At 40.5% G+C, this 19,406-nt stretch overlaps 1 protein-coding gene across 2 annotated transcripts in view; it reads right to left on the bottom strand.

The window, feature by feature from the left end:
• RASGRP3 (RAS guanyl releasing protein 3) overlaps positions 1–19,406 on the bottom strand; it is a 117,567-nt gene that overhangs the window by 91,976 nt on the left and 6,185 nt on the right. The window contains exon 1 of one of the 2 annotated variants that reach the window (XM_070798494.1): positions 1,485–1,503. The exons of the other annotated variant lie outside the window; for it this stretch is intronic. The gene's annotated coding sequence lies outside the window, so the exon portion shown is untranslated. Of the gene's footprint in view, positions 1–1,484; positions 1,504–19,406 lie in introns of those variants that run through there. 2 annotated transcript variants of the gene reach the window in all.

Here is a 19,406-nt window from a genome sequence, read left to right as displayed (position 1 = left end):
TTCTAAAATGCCACTGCAGTTTCCAGAATTCTTTTAGTTCTTGAAAAAAGTTGCTCAGAGTAAAAAATAAGCAAATAAATAAATAAATATAGATAAAATCCCCAAGGCTGTCTCTATGCATTTGCCTGAGACTCATTTGGTACGTAGAAAATAATAGAAGGGCAGTTTTCACATTTATGGTTTCCTTCCTATCTGTGTCAGCATCATTGTTATATCAAAGTATAAAACACAGAGCTGATTCAGGGATAAATGAGGCAAAGAAAATATTCAAATTTATTTTTTTTCTTGTTATGTGATAGTCAAATGCACGAAGTGGGGCACAATTTGATCTTCCTAGGAATCACAGGAAAAGCATAGTTAGAAACTCCAAATCCTCTTATTCTTATATGCAAACTCTAGGACCCCTCGGACCCACTTCTGCCTATTCTCTCATCGTTGTTTTGCTCTTGCTGGACTCCTGTAAGTCTGCTAAGCTGTCCTGGGTTCACATCACAGCCCACTGGCCTGGGCTGGAATATGATGGTCAGTGAACACTTTCGGAATGAATGAAAGAATTTATTTTTACACCATGGTTATACTATACATTAACCATACTATTTTGATACCAAATCCATTTGCTCAAAATTATACATAATTCTAACCAGTGTCAATGTTTTACTCAAATCACTTCTGCTCTTTACTTTACCATATTACCCAAACCCAGCTGGCTGACTACAAGTCCTATTTTCCAGTCTTTAGTGCCAAACTACTTGCTCAAGCTTTAATCCAACCATCACCACCTGAGGGTTCTAAATCTGTGAGGCCTGAGCTTCTAACCTCATTTCCATTTATCATACACATGATCAAATATCGCCATGGTTTACTTGCACTATCTTTGCTGAAACTTTCAACTGCATCTCAGGCTTACTTACACCCTTTGTGTGTAGAATGCCTTTGGATAAGATATTCCTTTCTGTGACTTCCTGGAAAAACAAAAAGGCAACCACAAGAGCGGGAACCTGCTGCGGAATGAGGATCTAACATTCTTGCTATAGGATTTTCTTATTTGCAGATCACAGGGGGTCAACTAAGAAAGCCCTTTTAGAAGCACATTAAAAAGTGGTAGGAATGGTTCCAGTTTTCCTTCATATTTTAATTAAATAAGGAGTGTTTGTTCTCAGGGCTTTTCTTGGTGATTGCCATTCTTATTAGTGAAAGGCAATAGATCCATTTATGTTGTGGTAAACTCTCAAACTGAGAGGCAAGTACAGGGGAAGGGTCAGAGCTGAGAGGCGGGTGCTGCTTCAATAGAACCATAGGAAGTAAGAAAGTCAGCCAAAGCGTCTTGGCTTATGGAAATAAACACGTGGTAGTGAGCAATCAATGCAGGAGAGCATAGGTTAAAATAGCTGAAAACAGCAACCTAAGTGGTGAGGCTTCAGGAGGTATCTGAATACTTATAAACCCTTTTTAAAAATATATATTCTAATGGTCAGGAAAATTACCTTATCACTTGGAAGAATGCTCTTGTTTCCTTTTACACTGTAAGAGAAACAGATGCCTGTGTGAATTTTTTAACTTACAAAATACTTAAACTTAAAAAGCAATAATGCTCATCATAGATAAATACAGAGATATATGTAAGGGAAATACTACCAAAAAAAAAAAATAAAATATGTTATTGTAGAACTCCTCTCTCTCACTGACATGACACACAGCAATGAGAAATGCATCTCATGCATACATACACACATAGGGCTCTATTTTTCCATTAAAAAATAATCTAATTTGATTTCCCCCCATCACAGTGTATCATGGTTACATATACTGGCTTCACTACCAGTAACACCGATTTATTTTCTTAATAGTTTTGTACTCCTTCATACTGTAGTTATCTAGTTTATTCACCTTATTGCTGAACACTAAAGATGCTCCTAGTGTTTGTCTCTATAAACAGTGCTGCACTTAACATTCTAGCACATGTCTTAGTTTCTGGTGCTTTTATTTCCAAAGTGTAGATCTCCAAAACTGGAATCATTGGGATTTCAAAGTGTTTCATTTTACTCTGAACTCTCATTTATTTCCCCAAGACTAAACTGAAAGCAACGCAAGGGTCAAGGCCTTTAAAAGACTGATAAATGTAAACTTAGAGGATCAAGATTATTCATTTGCAGAATCCTGTCCTACCAGGCATATTAACTAAATCATTTGTGTTGAATATTTTGCTTGGTTTTCATGTACAATAATAACATTTTTTTTAAAACCAAAGCATATTAAGCCAAATCACTAAAATTGGCCAAAGTTAAGAGTTTAGAATCTATTTCTCTCGCTTCCCTGGATAGCTTAGCTGGTAAAGAATCTGCCTGCAATGCAGTTGAGTTCAGTTCAGTCATTCAGTCTTGTTCAACTCTTTGAGACCCCATGGACTGCAGCACGCCACGCTTCCCTGTCCATCACCAACTCTAGGAGCTCACTCAAACTCATGCCCATTGTGTAGGTGATGCCATCCAACCATCTCATCCTCTGTCATCCCCTTCTCCTCCTGCCTTCAATCTTTCCCATTATCAGGGTCTTTTCCAATGAGTCAGTTCTTTGCATCAGGTGGTCAAAGTATTGGAGTGCAAAGCAGAAGACCCCAGTTTGATCCCTTGGTTGGAAGGATCCCTTGGAGAAGGAAAAGGTTACCCATTCCTGTATTCTTGGGCTTCCCTGGTGGCTCAGTTGGTAAAGAATCTGCCTACAATGTGAGAGACCTGGGTTCAATCCCTGGGTTGGGAAGATCCCCTAGAGAAGGGAACACTTCATTTCAACCCTTATTATCTGCATACACCAAAAATTCCATGAACTCTAGAGCCCATTCAAGTTGCAGAATCTCTTGCTGATTGATTTTTTTTTTTTAATGTATGAGCAAAAATGAACTGATATGTTAGGAAGAACAAAAATGTTAATGTTGGACTAGAAATTAGTGCTGGGTGAAAAAGGATCAGGAGCGCCCTCACTTACCTCTATCTTATTTTCTGGACTGTGGCCTTAGTAACTGAAGGGCCAGCTCTTCCACATGCCATCTCAGTGAAGGAGGGATGGGGCCCACAATCTAAATATAACAGTAGGAGCACCCCAGGTCTACAACTACACTCTTCCTGGCATTAGATGTTTATCACAAACCACCTCTTCTAAATTATATAGTTTCACCATGTCATTTGGTTTGGGATTTTGGAGTGAAAGTTTGGACTATGTTAGTCTGTATTTTAACAGCATATATATTCCACCTGACCATTAACTAATATGGCTATACCAGCCAACACAATTTAAGATACCAGCAACTGAGCATAGAGTTCCTTGCCCAAAGGAAAGGAAAAAAAAAAAAAAGTTCTATTCAACATGAATTAAAGGGAAATTGTTCACATTACCAAAGCATTCTTTGTTTTAGAAAGCCACTCATTGCAGGATTACAAGAAATGTGTGTGCCCTGGTTCATTAAAAATGGCATTCGACCAACCAAAATTCAACTCATATTATTCAAGAACATATTTGTTAAGTAAAATAAACATGAGTCCAATTTTGGACCCAACTTACTGGCCTAGATGGTCTGTGTCCTTTCCTTCAGAACAAAAAAGGAGGCAAGCAATTCCTAGCTGCCTGTGAAAGACAGGTTATTTCACAACCCCTCCAGGGGTGCTTAAAAGTAACCTGCTAAAAATAGCCCCGCAACTCTGACATTAGTGTCCTCAGCAGAGGGGCCAAGTGAAACTCTAAGTTGCCTGAAATATGTCCCCTGCAATCTAATTCCATAGGACTACTATTAGCTGAAAATCCCCAGTTTTCCTCCTGACAATTCCAACATTAATATGTTTTTTTTCTTTTTTAGCCATTTTCCAAACTAGGAGGAGAGGCAGTACAGTGAGTGGTGAGGATTTTGGCATGTTGGAGAACTGGAAAATCAGGATTCTCATTCCCTAATCAGTCACTCACTAGCTGAATAAGTCACTTAACCCTTCAAGTACAGGCACCCCCTGATTTATGATGGCTTGACTTGCAAATTTTTGACTTTATGGTGTTGTGAAAGCTATACACATTCAGTAGAAATCATACTTTGAATTCTGAGTTTTGACCTTATGGCAGAAAGCGAAGAGGAACTAAACAGCCTCTTGATGAAGGTGAAAAAGGAGAGTGAAAAAGCTGGCTTAAAACTCAACATTCAGAAAACTAAGATCATGGCATCCGGTTCCATCACTTCTTGGCAAGTACGTGGGGAAAAAGTGGAAACAGTGTCAGATTTCATTTTCTTGAGCTCCAAAATTACTGCAGATGGTGACTGCAGCCATGAAATTAAAAGACGCTTGCTCCTTGGAAGAAAAGCTATGACCAACCTAGAGAGCATATTAAAAAGCAGAGACATTACTTTGCTGATACAGGTCCACATAGTTAAAGCTATGGTTTTTCCAGTAGTCATGTATGGATATGAGAGTTGGACCATAAAGAAAGCTGAGTGCTGAAGAATTAATGCTTTTGAACTGTGGTATTGGAGAAGACTCTTGAGAGTTCCTTGGACTGCAAGATCAAACCACTCAATCCTAAAGGAAAGCAACCCTGAATATTCATTGGAAGGACTGATGCTGAAGCTGAAGCTCCAATCCTTTGGCCACCTGATGCAAAGAGCCGACTCATTGGAAAAGACTCTGATGCTGGGAAAGATTGAGGGCAGGAGAAGGGGGTGACAAAGGTTGAGATAGTTGGATGGCATCATCGACTCAATGGACACGAGTTTGAGACAACTCTGGGAGATAATGAAGGGCAGGGAAGCCTGGTGTACTGCAGTTCATGGGTCGCAAAGAGTTGGATATGACTTAGCGACTGAACAATAGGCTAGCAGTATGCACTCTGATCCTCTCTAGTGATGCTGAGCTGCTCTGGCGAGCTGCAACTCCCAGTCAGCTGAGTGATCACAAGAGGAAATAACCCATATACTTAATACCATTCTGAACTTCTACAACCATTCATTTTTCACTTTCCGTACACTATTCAATCAACTACATGAAATACTCAACACTTGGGTATAAAATAGGCTTTGTGTTAAATGATTTTGCCTGACTATAGGTTAATGTAAGTGGTCTCAGCACGTTTAAGTTAGGCTAGGCTAAACTATGATGTTCAGTAGGTGCAGTGTATTAAATCTATTTTCTACTTGTGATATTCTCAGTTTATATTGGGCTAATTGGGACATAACCCCATTGTAAGCAGAGGAAGACCTGTGTAAGATTCCTCAATTGTAAAAAGGAAATGATAATACCCAACTCAAAGGGTGGCTATGTGGGTTGGAAATAATGCATTGCACTTCAGAGTTTTATCCTATAAAAATATACATATACACAATGGAGTATTACTCAGCCATTAAAAAGAATACATTTGAATCAGTTCTAATGAGGTGGATGAAACTGGAGCCTATTATACAGAGTCAAGTAAGCCAGAAAGAAAAACACCAATACAGTATACTGATGCATATATATGGAATTTAGAAAGATGGTAACGACAACCCTGTATGTGAGACAGCAAAAGAGACACAGATATATAGAACAGTCTTTTGGACTCTGTGGTGGGGGGGATGATTTGGGAGAATGGCATTAAAACATGTATAATATCATATAAGAAATGAATCGCCAGTCCAGGTTCGATGCAGGATACAGGAAGCTTGGGGCTGGTGCACTGGGATGACCCAGAGGGATGGTATGGGGAGGGAGGTGGGAAGGGGGTTCAGGATGGGGAACACGTGTACAACCGTGGCAGATGCATGTTGATGTACGGCAAAACCAATACAATATCGTAAAGTAAAAAAATATATAATAAAATAATTAAAAAATGAAAAAAATAAATTTAAAAATTCAATAAATGCACAAGGATAGACATATTGTGTTAGTCACTCTGTCATGTCCAACTCTTTGCGAGCCCATGGACTATAGCTTGGCTTCTCTGTCCATAAAATTCTCCAGGCAAGAATACTGGAGTGGATTGCCATTCCCTCCTCCAGAGGAACTCCCCAACCCACGGAAGGAACCCTGGTCTCCTGCCTTGCAGGCAGATTCTTTACTGTTTGAGCCACGGGGAAGTCTCTTGTTGTCTCTAGACATAAGACAAGTTTAATACAACACCTGCAATAACAACAATAAAAGGGAAACAACCAAAACCAAGGGGTTGTTGCTGTTTAGTCACTCAGTCACGTCTGACTCTTTGTGACCGCACGGACAGTAGCACACCAGGCTTTCCTGTCCTTCACCATCTCCTGGAGCTTGCTCAACCTCATGTCCATTGAGTCGGTGATGATTGATCAAAATAATCACAATACATTAATTCAGTGCTGAATAAATCATGCAGCCATGAGAAGAATGGATGGGAAGATGCCTTCGATCTAATAAATGACAAAAACAAGCTGCATAAAAACAGCATGCATAAATTATTGTTTTAAGCCAAAAAAATCTCCATAATGTATTTATGTTTTCAACTGCATAGAAAATATCTACAGTAACAACCAGCAATAAACATGTAACTACTCTGAAGAAAAAAAGAGAATTACAAGCTTTCCTCTTTTATACTATTCATTTGATATTGAGTACATTCACTTATACTAAACCTGCATTTTTTTATAATTAAAAAGTAATGGCAATAAAGAAATGATATAGTGGAACTATATGTAACTTTGTTCCATATATTCCAAGTCTTCTGTTAATGTGCTATAATATTTCATAATTTTAAAAAGTTTTTTTTAATGAAAAAGAAGGAAAAATAATGAGAAATAATTAACGTAAAGAATTTAGCAGAATGCCTAGTGGGCTTAGATGAATAGTGATTATCTTAGTTCCCTCTGCTCAGAAGTGACAGAACTCCTTAAGTAAAACAAGTGTACATGCAACCAGGTATGTTCGTGTGTGAACTCGATCAGTGTTTTATTTTCAAGTGGATGACTATTATCTTTATTGTGGTGATACATATCATGGATATATACACGTCAAGACATCAAATTGTATATTTTTATTATGTGCCATTTATTATATATCCATTATACCTCAACGAAATTGGTTTTTTATATTGGGCTAAAATTTTCAACTGTAATAACATGAGAGATGGGAGCATGAGAGCATAATTACAGGCTTCTAAGATTTTTATGACATTCAGAAGATATCCTAATGTTATTCAGAAGATGTTATGATGTTAATATGAAGATATTAACATCAGGCTTTGCTCAATCAAATATGTTTTAAAATTTTCAGTATAACTACTAAAAGAAAAGAAATAAACAACATAACGCTCAAAACACTAGAGGGAGAAACTGGAATACAGAAAACTTGAAAAATCCAAAAGAAAGCAGGAAAGGAAAAGAAGGGTAAACAGAAAATTTAAAATACCTAAAGAACCACAGTGTTGTCTGAATTCACCATGAAAATGCAAAGACTATCATTAAATAACAAAAGATGGACCCATTTTTAATCCATTCAGTTCCCCAGGTGTCAGATATGTGTGTGTAACCAGTGTGTGTGTGTTTCAGTTCAGTTCAGTTCAGTTCAGTCACTCAGTCATTTGTGTCCAACTCTTTGCGACCCCATGGACTGCAGCACGCCAGGCCTCCCTGTCCATCACCAACTCCAGGAGCTTGCTCAAACTCACGTCCATCGAGTCGGTGATGCGATCCAACCATCTCATCCTCTGTTGTCCCCTTCTCCGCCTGCCTTCAATCTTTCCCAGCATCAGGGTCTTTTCCAGTGAGTCAATTCTTCGCATCAGGTAGCCAAAGTACTGGAGTTTCAGCTTCAGCATCAGTCCTCCCAATGAATATTCAGGACTGAGTTTACACACACAGATAAGAGGATCAGACAATGCTCCCCAACTCAAATTCTTTTAACTATTTTTCTGAAGCCTTAAAAGTGATTGAATGAAAGTTCTTTATACTAAAAATAACAAAGGGAACTGAAAAAACTAGATCAGGAGGAAAGAGCATGAGTGAAGTGGAAGGGAGACAAGAACTGGCAAAGAGAAATACACTTCCCTGCTCTTACCTCGTGAAAATGGTAAATGAAATGCATGTGAGGTTGTTACCCAGCTGGTCTGCAGCAAAAGTGCCACCCTCCCTACTTAAAGCAAGGTGCTCAGTGCAGGTGGGGCTCACATCTGGGACTGAAGGTAAAGAAGTGGCCTTCCTCGTGTGGTGGAGCTGGGACTCTGCAGAGGAGTGTGAACCAAACTTAACCAGGCCAGAAGGGACAGCTCATCCACCCTTTCACGGAATCTTTGAAACTGGGTTTTAATTAATGTTATCTGGAAAACAGATGGAAAATTCTCCCCAGAAGTTAATTCTTTAGTCTTGTTCCAAAATGAGGCCATGTGGCTCCTTCAAGCTGTGTGCGTTTGGCTGTACTCTCCCAGCCTCTGTTGATTTTACACTAGTTGGGGTTGACGCGCAGGGGAATTGTGGGTCAGACGATAGGAGACTGTGGACAGTCTTGCAGTTTATTGCCGGTACACAGCATCTCCAAATGTGCTTCCCTGCTCAGTCATCTAGGAGTTTGTGATGTTGGGCTGATCGCTGTGATGCTAAAAAATAAACTGCTCAAGACTAAGAATCAAAAGACAGGATTTCTCATACCAGCTCTGCCTTCATCTAGTTAAGGTATAGTAAGTGAGTCCAACACATTTACCATGATGAGTCCCCCTTAATTATCAAGAAAGTGGGAATAGCAATATCTGTCTCACAGATTTTTCTTGGAAGCAAAGAAAGCAAAGGAAATAAATATAGAGAAAAAGTACTTTGAAAACCCATAATGTATTGTAGAAATGTAAAATATACTCATTTCTCACTACTTAAAAATTTTAAGCTGTGGTCCTTTCCTTACATGACATCACCTCCTACAGAGGAGGCTGAGAAGTTTTAGTCGTCATCTAGGAGAAGGCAATGGCACCCCACTCCAGTACTGTTGCCTGGAAAATCCCATGGACGGAGGAGCCTTGTAGGCTGCAGTCCATCGGGTCGATAAGAGTCGGACACGACTGAGTGACTTCACTTTCACTTTCCACTTTCATGCCTTGGAGAAGGAAATGGCAACCCACTCCAGTGTTCTTGCCTGGAGAATCCCATGGACGGAGACGCCTGGTAGGCCGCAGTCCATGGGGTCGCACAGAGTCCGACACGACTGAAGCGACTTAGCAGCAGCAGCAGCAGGACACTGTCTCTCTAATATGCCCATTCTCTGTCACCCTCTTCAACAACAAGCCCACCTGGCCCTCTGACCTTTGGAACTTCCTTGATCCTTGAGCAAGGTTCACTGGTCCAGGGATGGGCATGTGATCCTAAGTGGGCCAGTCATAGCACCTCTCTCACTTTGGCCAAATTGGAGTGTTTCAGGGGTAAGCACCTGATTCAGGCAGATGATTCCCTAACCTAATGGGTCCCTTCCCCATATTTTTCAGACATGGAGCCAGAACATTCTTTTTCTTTGGCCAAGTCTTAAGATATAAAACCCAGAACCTATTAGCAATCATATTTTCTGCTTTGACTACTGTGTTCGGGAGTCAAGTGGGAGAAGAGGGCTGGGTTTCAACTTTTAAATAATTCTCTGGTTGTAACTAGAATGTGTCTACCTGCAGCTGGACCTCATCCCAAGACCAGGGTCCCGCAATCTAAACACCTATGTTTTATCCTCTTGAGAGAGTAAATCTTTGGTATCATGGTACTGTGTAAAGCAGGGGAGAGGACCTGGGAATGTAACTGTTTCCTAGGAAGATTTTCAACCAGTCTCCCTCCCTTTAGTCTCACCTTCACCTACAGTTTTAACAGAACTTGGTGCCACTAATTCTCAAGTCTTCGAAGAGTTCTCCAGTATAAATTCCTTGGAGAAGGAAATGGCAACCCACTCCAGTATTGTTGCCTGGGAAATCCCATGGACAGAGGAGCCTGGTAGGTTACAGTCCATAGGGTTGCAAGAGTTGAACATAACTTAGCAACTAAAACCACCACCACAACCAGGGCAAACTGGGTTGATTTTCTGGTTTCCACTATTGAATTAGTCACCATCTACTTTCCAGCTTCCGAAATATTGTCATAGTGTATTTCTGACTTTAAGAAACCCAAATCCTTTGATCTTGTCTTAATAGGCTCTCAGAAGGAAGCAGAGGTAAGTAAAAGTATATGCTAAACCCACCTTTACCTGAAGGCTCAAGGTCTTTTCAATGTCCTTGTCACTCTTTATAATATTCTTAACCCTCTTTGATGTCTCTCTGGCTCTGGGGCCCCTGTACTGCTATGCTTACCCCAGGCTCTCTACTTTGGCCACATCTTCCTAGTCGTGTGCCCCATATTTCAAAACTACTCCACTTTCCATACCGATTTTCCTTTCCTTAGTTACAGGATTATATCAGAGAAAGAAAAGCATAGATAACCCAACTTTATACCAAGGTATCGGGGATGAGCTTGTCTTCACTGGAATAGTTACGGTTTTGAAAAAATAACTTGCATTGATTTGGATGTGTGTGATTCCAAAACTCGTGTATTTTCACCATAAATTTTTTTAAAGTAAATCTCCCCCCCAAAATAAGATCAATTCTAACCATTCTTAAAACTTTTATTTCAGTGTGTATTTGCAGTCACCTGCCAATGGTCCCCAATAATCCTCACGTGCCCTCTGTAGTCCTTGTTGACACTGTCTCAGGGCTGGCCCTGCATAACTACTAGAATACAAGAGCCATAGTGGAGTGTAATCCCCAAGGCAAGGTCATAAAAAGCATTTCGGCTTTCATCTTAGTCAAGGATTTCTCACTCAGAAGTCAGATGCCAGGTCATGAAGATATTCAAGCAGTCCACAGAGAAATCCCACAGGAGAGGACCTGGGGGTCCCAGCCAACAGTAAATACCAACTTTTCAGCCATGGGGATGACCAGCCTCAAAAGTAGGTCTTCAAGTTCCCATCAGGTCTTTGGATATCTGGAGCCTCATCTGATGCCTGATTGCAACCCACCCTTAAGGCACTTGGTCAGGGAGTGACTTGTTACACAGAGACAGGCAACTAATAAATATCTTAACTGTGTTTTATAAAATTTATAACAGGCAGAGTAATGCTCAAAGTTCTTCAAGCCAAGCTTCAACAGTACATGAACCGTGAACTTCCAGATGTTCAAGCTGAATTTAGAAAATGTAGAGGACCCAGAGATCAAATTGCCAACATCCGCTGGATCAAAAGAAAGAGAGTTCCAGAAAAATATCTACTTCTGCTTCATTGACTATGCCAAAGCCTTTGACTGCGGATCACAATAAACTGTGGAAAGGTCCTCAAGAGATGGGAATACCAGACCACCTGACCTGCCTCCTGAGAAATCTGTATGCAGGTCAGAAAGCATCAGTTAGAACTGGACATGGAACAACAGACTGGTTCCAAATTGGGAAAGGCTGTATATTGTCACCCTACTTATTTAACTTATATGCAGAGTACATCATGAGAAATGGTGGGCTGGATGAAGCACAAGCTGGAATCAAGATTGCTGGGAGAAATATCAATAAACTCAGATTTGCAGATGACACCACACTTATGGCAGAAAGCAAAGAAGAACTAAAAAGCCTCTTGATGAAGGTGAAAGAGTAGAATGAAAAAGCTGGCTTAAAACTCAACAGTTAGAAAACTAAGATCATGGCATCCGGTCCCATCACTTCATGGCAAATAGATGGGGAAACAGTGGAAAGAGTGAGACTTTATTTTGGGGGGTTTCAAAGTCACTGCAGATGGTGACTGCAGCCATGAAATTAAAAGATGCTTGCTCCTTCGAAGGAAAGTTATGACCAACCTAGACAGCATATTAAAGAGCAGAGACATTATTTGCCAACAAAAGTCCATCTAGTCAAAGCTATGGTTTTTCCAGTGGTCATGTATGGATGTGAGAGGTGGACCATAAAGAAAGCTGAGCACCAAAGAATTGATGCTTTTGAACTGTGGTGTTGGAGAAGACTCTTGAGAGTCCCTTGGACTGCAAGGAGATCCAACCAGTCCATCCTAAAGGAAATCAGTCCTGGATATTCATTGGAAGGACTGATGCTGAAGCTGAAACTCCAATACTTTGGCCACCTGATGCAAAGAACTGATTCATTTGAAAAGACCCTGAAGCTGGAAAAGATTGAAGGCGGGAGGAGAAGGGGACAACAGAGGATGAGATGATTGGATGGCATCACTGACTCAATAGACACTAGTTTGAGTAAGTTCCGGGAGTTGGTGATGGACAGGGAAGCCTGGCTTACTGCAGTCCCTGGGGTCGTAAAGAGTCAGACACAACTAAGTGATTGCACTGAACTGATAGCTTTTTAGTCTGCCTCTTTAAGTATTTTAAGTATTTCTAACATCATTCAATATTCTTAAAGATTCCAATGTCATCAAATATTCCTCTAAAATATGACTTTTCCCATGGCTGCACAATGTTCCATCTTACCAACAATACAATAGTCTAATATGTCTTTTTTTCTTTTTGAGACTGAAACCACACAAGCTTTATTCAATGACCAGAGAATGGAGAAGCAGGAACCTAGTTCACAAATCAACTTCTTCTATAATATATTACATCTTAAAAGCAGATATTTGGAAAACAATGTCTCAGCCCTAAAGAATGAATGCCTAGAGATGGTAAAATATATATATTTGGTTGGAGAAAAATATATATGTATGAGTGGAAATTCTATTACTATATACTTTGTTAATATTTTTATTCTTTCACCAAACATAAAATTCATATATTGGTGTGTAATCCCTTATAGCAGGTACTCCTGCTATAAGGTAAAAATGATTGACAGAATTTAGGATCTCAGATCATACCTGGACAGCACTTGACATGTGTCTCAACACCCACCTTAGCACCAAGTGCAGAGCAATCGTGTTCTATCTGGTGTATATATAACTGAGGAAATACACCTGCTCTCTATCATATGGAAACTTGTGTCTTAATGAATCTCACATTGCAAATGATAATGTTATGTTAACTCACAACAAATGATACAAGTATTACTTAAGCAGTCACTATTACACATAGTATCTGGTTCCCAGAGGGTATTAATAAAAAATAGCTTTATTGAGACATAATTCACATACCATACAACTCACTGATTTCAGTATATTGCATTGTTATTATTTTTAAATAGTGGCAAGATATATGGAACAAAAAACTGCTACTCTGACCCTAACCACTTTTAAGCTTACAGTTCAGTAGGATTTGTCACACTCACAATGTCGTGCAACCACCACCATTATTTCCACAAATATTTTAGCACCCTGATTAGAAACTCTATAACCATTAAGGAATAATTCTCCACTCATTCCTGTCCCGAGCCTCCAACAACCTCTTTCTGTCTCTATGATTGGCCTATTCAAGATTTTATTTTTTTTTCAAGATTTTAACCTAAGTGAAATTATATGATATTTCTCCTTTTGTGTCTGGATTATTTCACTTAGTATATTTTTTTTCAACATACATCCATGTTGTAGTATATACCAGAACTTGATTCCTTCCTATGGCTGAAGAATATTCCATCAAACATTTATACCATTATATGTTTATCCATTCATCTGTTGGTGGACTCTTGAGTTGTTTCCACTCTTTGGCTACTGTGAATTGTGCTTCTCGGAACACTGACCTACTCCAGAGGGAGTTTTAGAAAAGGAAAAACAAAACATGGCTCATACCTCAAGGAATTCATAATTAGCTTGAAGAGAGAACAAATTCCTGGAAAGTTAACTATAAAGTCAAATAATAGCTGAATAAGCGAAAGAAATACCAGTAAACATCATGTGATTAAATATATTAGACAATAGACCGTGTGTTACAGTATTTTGAAAGTGGGCAAGGTCACAGAAGACTGGTAATAGTTTTATCAAAGCGAGCGATTCTGTGCAGCGTCTGGAAACAGACACTTTGGATTGAGAGAAAGGAGAGGGGTGGCATAACCCTAACTGGCCAGGTCAGCACAGGAAAGTCTACAGAGAGGGAAAACACATGGCAATTTCACGGAAAATTAGGAGACACATTGGTTAGGGCCTGAGAGAGAGAGAGGTCAGAAAAAAGTCAAGAGCCCTGTTACACCTCAATGCCAGGGGTGTAACAGCTTTGGAGCATACCAGCTCAAGCCCCTTTTTACTGAAAACTGCCCCCATCCGCAGGATTAGTCTAGTGACCTCCACTCCCAAGGCCATAAATGACTAGAGAAGGGATTGACACCTGAGGCAAGTATAGGCCAGTCGGATCATCAGATTTTTTTACAAGAGAGTCTGGAATTTAGAACTACCAGTGCTTGAACATTCAAAGGACATTCACACAGATGGACATCCTCTTTCTCCCTGTGCTTGGTGAGACAGGGAAAGCTGGAAAGAGAGAGAGAGGGAGTCAGAGAGAGAGAGACAGAGGGAGAGAAAAGCAGAACCTCCCAGAAGGACTGGAAGTTTGGAACCGTCAAGCTCTCCTGTCAGGTCCCAGGCCCCTGATCAGCTGGTTTCTGGGTGGAGGCCCCTGGCAGCCTCAGCTTATTTCTTGTGCTTCTGTGAGGTATATTTTTTTCTTACAACCAATGTAGCTTACGTTCATTGTAACTTGGCTAAGATCCCAGGCAGTGTGTTGTCCTCTGCCAAGTGTTCACCTAAGCTACTCCATGGTATTGCTGCCTTGGCATCCATTTTGTTTGGCTAAAGAGGCCCGCAGGGTGCCTTAAATTCACACTAGCCCCCCACGCAAGGGTGTGCCCTAGAAGACAGCCAAAAGAGCCACAGGCAAATGTAACTTCCTGGTAAGTGTGAAAGTCGCTCAGTCGTGTCCGACTCTTTTTTGACCCCATGGGCTATATAGTCCATGGAATTCTCCAAGCCAGAATACTGGAGTGGGTAGCCTTTCCCTTCTCCAGGGGATCTTCCCAACCCAAGGATTGAACCCAGGTCTCCTGCATTTCAGGTGGATTCTTTACCAGCTGAGCCACAAGAGAAGCCCAAGAATACTGGAGTGGATTGCCTATCCCTTCTCCAGCGGATCTTCCCAAGCCAGGAATCGAACCAGGGTCTCCTGCATTGCAGGTGGATTCTTTACCAACTGAGCTATCAAGGAAGCCCATATGACTTCCCCAATAACCCCTGTGACCAACAGTCTCCCCAACCTCCAAGAGCCTTCCCCCGTGTCACTAAGTTAAGACACCCCGTGGAACTTACCAAAATCCTGCCTTTGGGGTTTGGACTGAGCTTAGCTCAGGAACCTCAAAGCAGTCCACCCACGGACTCCACCTTAATAAAAGCTTGTGCCCTAGGTCATGAGCCTGCTCCCTTCCTTGACCCCTCCCTTCAGGCCTGCCATGTACATCTTGACGATAAACCTATTTCAGTTTCTCTTATAGTCTTGTGTTTTGCTTACCATCCTACACCTGGGGTTCTACTTAACAACTGTTAATTCAATAAAGTCACAACAACCCCCAAGACAGATTACAGTCAGTCAGTTATGCTGTATCTGTGGGTTCAAAAAAACTTTTTCAGAAGGCTCCAAAAAGCAAAACTTGAATTTGCCACAAACCAACAACTACTTCCCCAGCACACCCACTGTATTAGGTATTACAAGATCTGGAGGTGTTGATTTAAAGTAGAGGATGTTTACATTAAATGCAAACTCTATGCCATTTTACATAAAGGACTTGAGGTACCTCAGAGGGGTCTTGCAACCAATCCCCTGTGGATAGGAGACTCTGAGGAAAGGAAGTCAGCTCAAATGAGTCCCCCCACCCACTTTTTTAAAATATTTTTTTTGATGTGGAGCATTTTTAAAGTCTTTATTGAATTAGTTATAATATTGCTCTGTTGCTTATGTTTCGGTTTCTTGGCCCCTAGGCATGTGAGATCTTAGCTCCCCGACCAGGAATCAAGCCTGCACCCCGCGTCGGAAGGCGAAGCCTTAACCGCTGGACTGCCAGGGCAGTCCCCTGGAGTGAGCCCTTGAATAAGGGGAAAGGCGCAAACACAGAAGCAGTGGTGACGGGAAGGGAGGAACGGGGTAGTCTCAACTCACCTGTACGTCCCTGAATTCTCTTGCTGGTTTGTGAGCTCAATCAGTGGCCCCACTCGCCCCAGGCTTCTTGATTTCGCCTAAAGGCCAGTTAATACCTGACCTTGCACCTGCTTCTCATTTACTAGTGAAGAGCAAAAGCAATGGCTGTCCTACAGAATCCAACAGTTAATGGCGCTCACCAAGATACAAAACCCTGGCTTGGAAAGTACGCTCTACACGCAAAGGTCAGTTGCACAGGCCTCCACCCCTCCTTTTCCCCTTCTGGAAGCTGCAGAGGAAAATTCACAGAATGATCCAAATCCTGGTTCCCCTGTGCCCTGCCTTCCTGCCCCCACCACCCCCCGCAAGCAGAACCGAGCCAGTTTGGCGAACGCTCTTTCTCATGTGGCCCCGTGTTCTCTTTCACCACAACCTTTCTCTCACCTTCGTCTCTTCTACCTCTCTGCCAAATGCGACTTAGGAAAATCACGCCCTATATGGGAATCGAAAAAGCTCCTAATTGTGGCTACACCCTGAAGAGAGGTACTTGGTCCTAAGGATGGAAAAAAAAAAAAAAAAAAACAGGCAAATCCAAAGTTAAGAAGTTAAAATTAGACACAGAAATGAAAAGGTCTTCTCCACCTAGGACTAACGCAGATAACAAGGCTGTTCCCGTAGGAAAGAATTCCATCTATTTCCTCATTCTTCTCTAGTGAAGCTTCTGTCCCACTGACAATGACAAACAAAATAAATACAATTTATCTTTTATGCTTGTCCTGGTACCTGACAGAACACCCGGCACTTTCTAGATTCTCCGTAAGTGCTTTTGCTTTGAGTAGATGGAGATTGTAAATTGATTTGATATACTATTTTTCTGTTTGCATGCTAAGTTGCTTTAGTCATGCCCGACTCTTTGCAACCCTACTGACTGTAGCCCACCAGGTTCCTCTGTCCATGGGATTCTCCAGGCAAGAACACTGGAGTGGGCTGCCATGTCCTTCTCCAGCAGGTCTTCCTGACCCAGGGATCAAACCTACATCTCTTATGTCTCCTGCATCGACAGGCGGGTTCTTTACCACTAGTGCCACCTGGAAAGCCCTGTTTGGGTTAATTATTAATATATTATTAATGTATTAATATAATTATCAACATAGTGCTGTATGGTATAATGTACTAATGTAAAACAAAATGTTACTAATTATATTTCATTGTAAATGCATTGGAGTAATAATGCACATTTATAATAAATTATAATTAAAGCAAAATAATTTAATGTAGTACATTCTAAATACATTGTAATGATTTCACTGTAAGCATATGATATTTTAGGTGCACATACCAATCACTCTTTATAACTTTGTTTCTTTAGGAAAAATGGAAAGTCAATTCAGGGAACCAAGAACATTCTTAAAAAACATGCTTTTGAAACACTTCTGATTTATATATCATGCAATGGATGGTTACTATTTATATTTTAAATGTCTTTAACCTTTATCATGATTTTAGAATTTTCTGATTGTTTTAAATCTAGCTCCATAACCAAACCTTCATGGAATAAGCAATGAACCTAAAATATGATTGTTTCAGTTGACTGTGACTCCTTGCCAGGACTTCAGAAGGCCTTGTTTCCAGGTCTCTGATGTTGGCGGGGCCTTAAGAAACTACAATGTCTTTTAGTTTTATCCACTTCCATCAGTTCTATTTTTGCATCTCCATACTTAGCACACAGAGCTATCTTTATCACTCCAGCTGACTGGCATGAGAGTCCCCAGGGCATAGTAGCTATACAAGATTATTTAAGCATACTTCCTCCCCTTCAAATAGGACAATGCAGAATGCATAAAAGACATCAGAAATGGTCACAATGGTAGAAGTCTGTGTATGTGTGCGTATGAGAACTGCTAAAGATTTCTTTCTTTGTACTGTTGTACACATTATTAATATCTATAATGATTTCTAGAAGTTTAAGCTGTGTAATGTCATCTGTTCGCATGCCTAAATTCACTTGGAAACATCATGATAAAATAAAGTTCCTTATAATCACATAATCCAGATTTCAAAGTCTGAGAGTTTTTTAAAACCTCTCACCCTTATTCTCAATTGAGGAATCCATAGTTACGCAGCATTCCAGCTGATGCAACAAGCAGTTGGATTGTTCTAAGAGGACAAAACTCAGAAACTGTCAATCCTTTGCTTGCTTTTCAGTTATTCAGTTTTAGCTGATACATGTAAGATTGGCCTAATGAGTGCATCAGAGTGGAGAAGACCATGAGTCCCGAACAGATAGCGGAATCTCACAGTCCAAAATTCACATGCCATTTATGAAGCCATGGAAGCTCTGCTGTTGAGATTTGCACTGCCCACTACATACAGTAGCCACAGGGCACCTGAAGCCACTGAGCACATGAAATAAGGCCCATCTGAACCGAGAGTGGTGGCAAGCATGAAATACACCCTGGATTTCACAGACTTAGTAGCAAAGAAGAAGAAGGTAAGATGTCTCGTTACTAATCTTTTATATTGATTGCAAGTCAAAATGATAATGTTTTGGATATAATGGGTTCAACAAACGAGATTCCTAAAATTAATTTTGACCTGACTATGTAAGTTCTTAATGTGGCCACTAGAAAATATAAACTGACACACGTGGCCCACACTTGTGGCTCACTTTATATTTCTAGTGGACAGTGTTTGGTCTAGAGGCTTCCTCATTAAGTCACATGGCCAATAATTGGCCTTTCAGACTGGAGGTCAGAGTTGCTGCAGAATTTTACTCCAAATCAGAGTAATCAGAGGAGAACAGTAAAGGAGTAAAGGTTAAAGCAGCTCCTTCGTGTTTAGTTTTTACATCCAAACATTTAATAATACCCAGCAGGACAGTTAAGTCATGTCTAGCTACAGGAGCCACTGGTTGAGAGAAATGTCACTGCGGTGTATGTAATACCTGCCTTACTTAAGCTCTTTCCCAGTTGATAACACATCCATTTTCATCTCAGTCACTGTTAATCGTACTCATTTCACAGCACGGAAACAAGACAGTGAATCATGAATTCATTTGTTTTGACTTTTTGTTGTTTCCCTCACCATTGCTGCTAAAACAAAGACAAGCGATCTTTTCACAGAAAATAGAAACATGAATTTGATTTTCTAAATTTTACTGGAAAATAAAGCTTTTCAGACCCTGTGTATGGGCAACAGGGGGCTGGTTATTATTGTAGCAGTACTATAACCGGACACATGGTGCACACTGAGAAGTTCACACTGATCCTGAACATCAACATAGATAAAAAAATTCAGTCCCAAATCCCTGACGTGCAATTACCAGTTTACTGAATTTAAAACACATTGGGGGTTATTGCTGCCAGCAAAGAGTTGTGTAACTGCTACTAAAAACAATAATG

This window comes from Bos indicus, chromosome 11 (assembly GCF_029378745.1).
Source record: "Bos indicus isolate NIAB-ARS_2022 breed Sahiwal x Tharparkar chromosome 11, NIAB-ARS_B.indTharparkar_mat_pri_1.0, whole genome shotgun sequence".
Classification (NCBI taxonomy): Eukaryota; Metazoa; Chordata; class Mammalia; order Artiodactyla; family Bovidae; genus Bos; species Bos indicus.
This window is presented reverse-complemented; position numbering and strand designations above follow the sequence as displayed.